This window comes from Carlito syrichta, unplaced genomic scaffold (assembly GCF_000164805.1).
Source record: "Carlito syrichta isolate Samal-C Ts95f unplaced genomic scaffold, Tarsius_syrichta-2.0.1 Scaffold305666, whole genome shotgun sequence".
Taxonomy (NCBI): Eukaryota; Metazoa; Chordata; class Mammalia; order Primates; family Tarsiidae; genus Carlito; species Carlito syrichta.
This window is the reverse complement of record NW_007249762.1, coordinates 424,372-432,580: the sequence shown is the minus strand read 5'-3', so window position 1 is coordinate 432,580 and position 8,209 is coordinate 424,372.

Sequence of the window (8,209 nt, the reverse complement as noted above, 5' to 3'; positions counted from 1 at the left end):
CAGTTTCCCCTCACAACATTCTATTTTTCACAGGGAAACTGGTCTCAACTTTCTAAATTGAAAATCTTACCACAATATTCATTTTCTTAAAACTTTAAAACTATATGTCTAAAATAAAGGCCAAATACCTTAACATGGCATACTTGTTCTCCACTACCTGAACCTGCTTACCTACTATTGTCTTTTTCCATCTCCTACATTGTATTTTATGCTCTGCGCTATACTCAATCTTTTCCAGTTCTTTGAAAGTGCTATATTGTTGCTTCTGTACCATTATAGCTGCAATTCCCCGTATCTGAAACCATTTTTATCTCAACTTAATTTGGATAGTTTCTAGTTTTCTTTCAGATACCATTTTTAATTTTACTTCTCCCAAGAAGTATTCCTTTGCATGTTCTGACTGAATTCATCATCTGTACTGTGTTCTGCATCAGTGCTATCTCTATTGTAGCAGTAATTGCATTATTTTGTAATGTGTTTTACACTCTTCTACTAGGCTATCAACCAAGAGCAGGTAGGAGCCCCATCTATCTTATTCACTATTATACCAAAAGAACGAATCACATATCCCTACTTATCATAGCAACATGGATGAAACATATTTTAATTAAATTAATTTGTTAATAAAATGACTTATAATTTTGAATTATAAGTGACAGTTCTAGATTAGATTTAATTTCATGGCAAATATTTCATGGCACTTAATGCATTCAGGACAGTTGCAAAGGCCCTGCTCTCAATGTTTTGGGTAGAATACAGTTCTCTCAAGTAGGGCTTTGTAATTCTAGGTATTCTCATAATGGTCACAATGACAGAATAAATAAACAGTGTTCTGGTAACTTACAGGAACCATTTATAGGCCCTTCTACCATGAAGCTTCCAGAATTAGGAGTCTTGTACTCAGAATCCTTTAAAAAATGCCAGATCAATATTTTCACTTAAGCAGAAGAGACATATGTGAGCTACAAGCATGGTTAAATCTAGAATCTCATCTACAATATAAAGATAATCGAATAGAATAATACAAAGTTTTACTATGCATTTGAGGAAAACCTAGTGTATGAAAAAAAGATACCAAACTCAACAAACAGAAGAGAAATCTCAATGATAATGAGAGTTAAAACCAAAAAAAAAGATTTAAAATAGGCATAATGCATATCTTTAGAGTAATTTAAGCAGATACACATCCAGAAGAAAACATTATAAAGATGAAATTATTAAATGTAATTATAATTTAAATAATTATTTCTGAAGTTAAAAAAGCAAAATTACAGTCTAATTTGTAGAAAGAATTACTTCAGAGAATAAAATTCATTAGCTGAGAATATATCAAATTTCAGGGGAAAACAATAAAGGAATGAGAAAATGTGAAGTGACAGAATAAAACTAGACATATCAAACCCATCCAAAGAAATTTTGTACAGTAAAGGGAACAAAGGGAAGGGAAAAATACTAAAAATATAGACAAAAGTTTTATTATCTGATGAAAGAATAATATATACTCAGATTGTAAAAGACCATTTAATGAAGAACAATAAAGAGAACAAAAGATTTAATTCTAGACCCACTTTTGGGGAAATTTCTGACACTTACTTCAAAATATTTATTACTGTTAATTCAGGAAGACATTCCAGGGCAAATTAGAACTCCTTTTATATCCTTTTCACGTGAGCCTTCAAATAGAGAATTGGAATATTTTACCATATGGTATAATTACACTTGAATTTCAATTGATATAATAAAAAGTAAGCTACAACTTTATTTAATAAGAATTTTGAGGCACTGAGACCAAAGAATCTTGTAATCTCTATTTCTCCATTCTGATTCACTGCTCCACTTTTTCTTCTAGTGTTCTGGGAATTTATAGTGAAGAGTTTAGTATTTCAACTTAAAGAGCTGTTTCCACACTTTATTTAAACAAGCTTTCTCTATTATAAAATGGAAGGTAACTTTCCCATTAAACTCCCATTATGAATAGTAAAGTTATTTTGTGAAGCATGTTAAATTCCCCAACCTACATTCACCTCACTTTTGACATACAAGGAAATCATATATGCCTACCCACCTCATCCTTGAAACAGAGGTAGGTGGTAGGTCTTTTTTGTTTGGCTCCTACAAAGAGTCCTCATAGCTGTGGCCATATTGGAAGAGCCTGCCATGTTTCAGAGTCTCTATTCTGCCATGAAGTGGCATGTGGCTAGACAATTTACTGTCTACGGCATGTATATAAGTTTACCTGCATACTGGGTGAGTTTCTTTGATAGCTCACCTCCCTTATTCATACCTAAAATGAAATTGATAGGCAACCTCGTTTCTTGCCAAAGTTTATGAAATAAGGGATAGATAGTTGTGATGGTTAATTTTAGATGTCAACTTGACTAGGTTAAGAAATACTTAGAAAACTGATAAAGAATTATTTTGGGGTGTGTCTTTGAGCATGTTTCCAGAGGAGATTGACATGTGAATTTGAGTGGACTAAGTTGGGAAGATCTGCCTTCAATGTGGACAGGGACCATTTAATTGGCTGAAGGCCTTCATAGAACAAAAACTGAGAAAAAGAGAAATTGGTCTCTTTCTTGCTTCTGGAGCTGAGACACTCTCTTCCTTCTGCCCTTGGTTATCAGAATTCCAGGCTCTCCAGACTTAGGACTCCAGAAATTAAGCGAGAAACCCCCAGGGTTCTCAGGCCTTTGTCCTCAGTCTGAAAATGACAGAAGCAGCCTCCCTGGTTTGAGGCTATCTGACTTGGACTGGACCACACTACCATCATCCCAGGGTCTCTAGCTTTCAATTGGCCTTTTGTGAGGCTTCTCAGCCTCTATAATCATGTAAGATAATTTCCCTAATAAATCCCTTCTCATATCTATATCTATGTGTATGCCTATATCATCTATAGCTCTGCCTATACCAATAGATAGATAGATGATGATGATAGATGAAAGAAAGAAAGAAAGAAAGAAAGAAAGAAAGAAAGAAAGAAAGAAAGAAAGAAAGAAAGAAAGAAAGAAAGAAAGAAAGAAAGAAAGAAAGAAAGAAAGAAAGAAAAAAAGATATCCTGTTGGTTCTGTCTTTCTGGAAAACTGTAACTAATACAACAGTGGTGAAAATTCTCAGCCGGGCTCGATGGCTCAGCCTGTAATCCCACGCCTTTGGGAGGCTGAGGTGAGTGGATTGCCTGAGCCCACGGGTTCGAGACCCGCCTGGGCAGCGAGACCTCATCTCTACAATAAATCAAAAAATCAGCCGGGCGTGGTAGCACATGCCTGTAATTCCGGCTACTCGGAAGGCTGAGGCGGAAGGATCGCCGGAGCCCAGCAGGTAGAGGCTGCGATGGCCGGGAATGGCCACTGCACTCCAGTCGGGGCGACAGAGTGAGACTCCAACTCAAAAAAAAAAAAAGAAAATTCTCATGAAATTATAGACATGCAGTAACAATTCTACTCGTTGTCTAGAAAATTTTCTGTGTTTAGTGGCAATTCAGTAAAATAGTGAAATTTGGTTAATATTCTTGATGTAATTGTGGATTATAAGGGAAAATCTATCCTTCTACATACATTCTGGAGAGCTATGTGCTTCCCACAGAAAACAACTTTCATAATCTAACACTTGGTCATATTGATTTCTACCACTGAAACTATATAGTGAAAATATAGTTTCACTCTCCCAGAATGACACAATGGTGGATATCTCATTGTCCCTTGTAAAATAAGCCTATGCATGGGGGTAAAGTCAACATTATGACAAGTATATTATCTGAGTTCTGGAGGTCATGAGATAATGAGTTGAAGTCTGTACACTCTAATTCCAGCTCAAAGCATTTGATCTGGATATTTTTGCTGTCATTCATTCAAACCACTGGGTCCACTACATTCTTCTTCATTACCAAGTGAGTAGAGGCATCGGATAGCATTCTCCAACACAGAGAGCAGCATGTTGGTGACAATATCAATATCTTCCATTACATTGGCAGTAAATACTGACATGTCCAGCAGAACTCACAGCAATCAAATTAAATATACTGTAGTTATACAAAACTAGTTTTAAGATATTTAGACACATCGATGACGCTTTTTTTTAATTTTTTTAATTTTTATTTTAAAATTGTGGGGTACAATTCAGGGTTAGATATACAAATATTCATTGTGCAGATACCCTTGTTGATGAGGTGTGTCCCCCTTCCCCAGGTAGTTATCGAATACTGTCAATCCCACCTCTCCGCTTCCCACCACCCCTTCCCCGCAGTTTCCTGCTACTGTCAATCCTTTTCTTTTAGTATTATGGTAGTTGTTCAAGGTCCACTTATGAGTGAGAACATGTGATACTCAGATCTTTGCTTCTGTGAAAGATCACTCAGTATTATAGACTCTACTTCCATCCCAGGTTGCTGCAAAGTTCGGTGTCCATGACTCTTTTAGCAAGGAGCTATTTGTTCTTTCCCTTTCCATCTTTACTCATCTAGAAAAACCAGTCTGCTGTTTATTTCTCCATTCTTCAAACCTGACTGAAGTAGCTGTAATTTCCCTGGTGGCAAATGGTTTTATGGTTACCATGAATGTTACCACAGAAAGATCTCTCAAAAACTCATCTGCAATGCCTAAGGATTATATTTTACCATTTAGTGCCTTAAATGTGTCCTTTCCTTATATAAAATACAGTAGTCATCCAATGCCTTGTTAAACTCTGGTGTGTCCATGTGGCTCTTTGAGTTATGGCTGCCATGTTTCCTAGATGTGACCCTTCCCCTACCTTGGACAGGTAAATTGCCTCTCTCTCTCAAATTTACTTTCTAAATAAAGTAAATTTTCCAATCTAAATACACACACACACACACACACACACACACACACACACACACACACACTATTCAATTGATTTATATATTTTGCAAGTAATAAAATGTATCTATATCTCTTTGATACTCAATCTGATAAAAATTGAATACAGAACTTTCATACAGTTAGTGTAGTCACTTGTAGCTGCCACATGACATTCGTTCATGGCTGGAAACTTTCCCATTTGTGGACTGTTGTCATCTTCTACTTCAAAAGACATCCTCAAACTTGACAGTGACGGATAATTTTGGTTCAAGAATTCACATTCAAGAATACAGAATTATACTCATAGAAAAACTTGACTGCTGACTTCTATTAGTTATCTTTAACTTGAAAAGGTACAGTCTATGTGGAGGACTGAGTGTGGTTAGGGTTGATGAGAGTGCTCCACGTTAAACACCCTTTTTGTGCTACATCAGATTCTTTTGATTTTACCTATCTCCACAGCGCTTGGCCACTGGTTTCAACTCTGCCTCCAATATGCACACTAGCTTCTGCTGAAGCTATCAGTTTCGTATAATATATGCAGGCATAAACCAGCATGATCTTATCTCATTCTTTTTCAGTGAGCTTCTGGTCTTCCGCCTGGAACTTCCCTCTGGCCACTGGTGTGAGATAAAATACAAAAGTAACCAGAAATGTGGGAGAGTTGAAGCTATAATTAGTGGGGTTGGAAGCTCGTGAATAAAATTCTTACTACTCTTCCCTCCAACCCGCTTTCCTGGGACTCAGTAGTTCATAAGACTTTTTATTGGACGGTACATTAAGATTGATTAATCAGTTACATCTGATGGCAAGCAGAAGTCAGAAATCCTTGTATTATCTTTTCCCCCGACTCAGTCTTCATTTACCTCACTGTTTTTTCTTGGTATTGCATTTAAACTAGCTGCACATAACATTTATCTCAGCCTTATATTTTTGGAGAATCCAGACAGATAGCATCATGAGATACCCTAAAGCGCAGACATATTCTGTTTCTTTTTGGCGAATTTTTGGAGTTGGATGAGTCATCAAATTAATACCAGTAAGGATGTCACTTCTGATGACAAGTGAGGTGGTGATAGTCCATGTCATGTAATGGTGTTGCAATCAAAACATTTTTTATCAAACTTCTGGTAAATCGGGATAAAATGTAGGTTGATGGTGAGATTTGGGAATATATGGTTGCTGTAGAAATTGAACTGTATGAAGCCAAAGCTAATTCAGGATAGTTGTAGATCAAAAACAAAGACTCAGACATTTGTACATCAATACTCATAGCAGCCTTATTCACAATAGTCAAAAAGCAGAAAGACTCAGATGTCCATTGATGTATAAATAAATAAATAAATTATGGTATACATATACAATGGACTATTCAACCTTAAACGGGAATGAAATTTTGATGCATGTTACAATGTGGACAAACCTTGAAAACATTATACTAAGTAAAATAAGTTAATACAAAAAGACAACTCTTGTATGGTTTGACCTATAAAAATAGTCAAATAGTCAAAAAATAAATAAATAAATCCAGAAAATAGAATAGTGGTTATCAGACCCTGGGGAGAGAAGGAAATGGAGTTATTATTTAATAGATACTTAATTTCAGTTTAGGATGATGAAAAACATTTGAAGATGTATGTTAGTGATGACCCCCAATAATACGAATGTACTTAGTGTCATTGGAATGTACACTAAAAATTATTAAAATGACAAATTTTATATTATGCTTATTTTACTACAACAAAAATTAATCAATGTTTTATGGCTTATATTTTTTGTGTCTTATCTTAATAAATGCTTGCATAGTCCAGGGATTCAGACATTCTCCTATGGTTAATTCTAAGAGTTTTTACTATTATGTCAATGTATATAGTCTATTTTAACTTATTGTAAAGTTCAAGATAAGGGTCATAGTTTATTTTTTCCATGTGGTTATCCAGTTTTTTCAGCACCATTTATTGAAAGGATGACCCTTTTAAAGCACCATAGCATATTAGATGAAAATCTATTGAGCATATCCTATTCTATTGTTTTATGTCTATTCTTATGCTGATGCTACACTATTTTAATTGCTGTTGATTTACAGTTAGTGTTCACATCAGAGAGTGTAAGTCTTCCAGCTTTGCTTTTTAAAAATGATTTTGTCTATTTGAGTGTCTTTGCTTTTCTGTACACATTATACAATCAGTTTGTCAATTTCTAGAATGATTCTGCCTGCTGTGACTTTTACTGAAATTGTATTGAATTTTTAGATGAATTTGTGTAGAATCAACTTATTAACCAGATTGAATCTTCAAATCTATGAGTATAGTACCCTCTCCAGTTATTTAGTTTTGTTTTAATATTCTCTAGGTAATATGTTATTTTTTTAATTAATAAACTTTGCTTTTTAGAGCGGTTTTAGGGTCATAGTAAAATTGAATGAGAAGTTTCCATAGACTCCTCCCCACAACCCCCATCTTCGTTATCAACATCCTGCACCACAGTGATACATTTGTTAGAATTGATAAACCTATCTTGACACATCATTGCCACTCAAAGTTCATCATTTACATCAAGATTCACTCTAAGGAATGTGCATTCTATAGATTTTAATAAGTACATAATGTACATCCATTATGCATAAATGCATGGAGCATATATTATTTTGATAAATGTATAACCACCATTTTAGTATCCACATATAATAGTTTCCTTGTCCAAAAATTCCTCTGTGCTCTACCTAGTCATTTCTCCCTCCTCCCATTCCTTGGCAACCACTTATACTTTTACTCTCTTCATAGTTTTGCCCTTTCCATAATGTCATAGAGTTGGAATGATATAGTATATAGACTTTTAAAATTGACTCTTTCACATATTTCATTCCATGTTTTGTTTTGTTTTGCTATGGACTGAGAACTCATTTCTTTTTAATGTAGAAATTGTACGCATATTTTTAGTCTATACCTCAGAATTTCATGTTTGGGAATGCAATTTCAAATTTTTAGTTTTTTATTGTTGGTTTATAAAAATGTAGTTTATGTTTGCATATTGACCTTATATACTGCAACTTTGTTTAACTTATCAGTTCTAATAACTTTAGGAAGATTCCTAAGCATTTTCTAAGTGTACAATCATATTATATACATTTAATACAGTTTTATTTCTTCATTTAAAATCTCTATGCCTTTTATTACTTTACTTTTTCACACTGACTAGATCCTTCAATAAACTGTTGATTAGAAGTTGTAAGAGTGAACATCTTGGCTTTATTATAGATTTTAGGGATAAAAGTATAGTATTTCACCAACAATATGATGTTAACTGTGAATTTTTAATAAATTTATCATGTTGAAGAAGTCATAAAACTTTCTACTTTGCCAAATATTTTTCTTATGAGTACGTACTGAAAT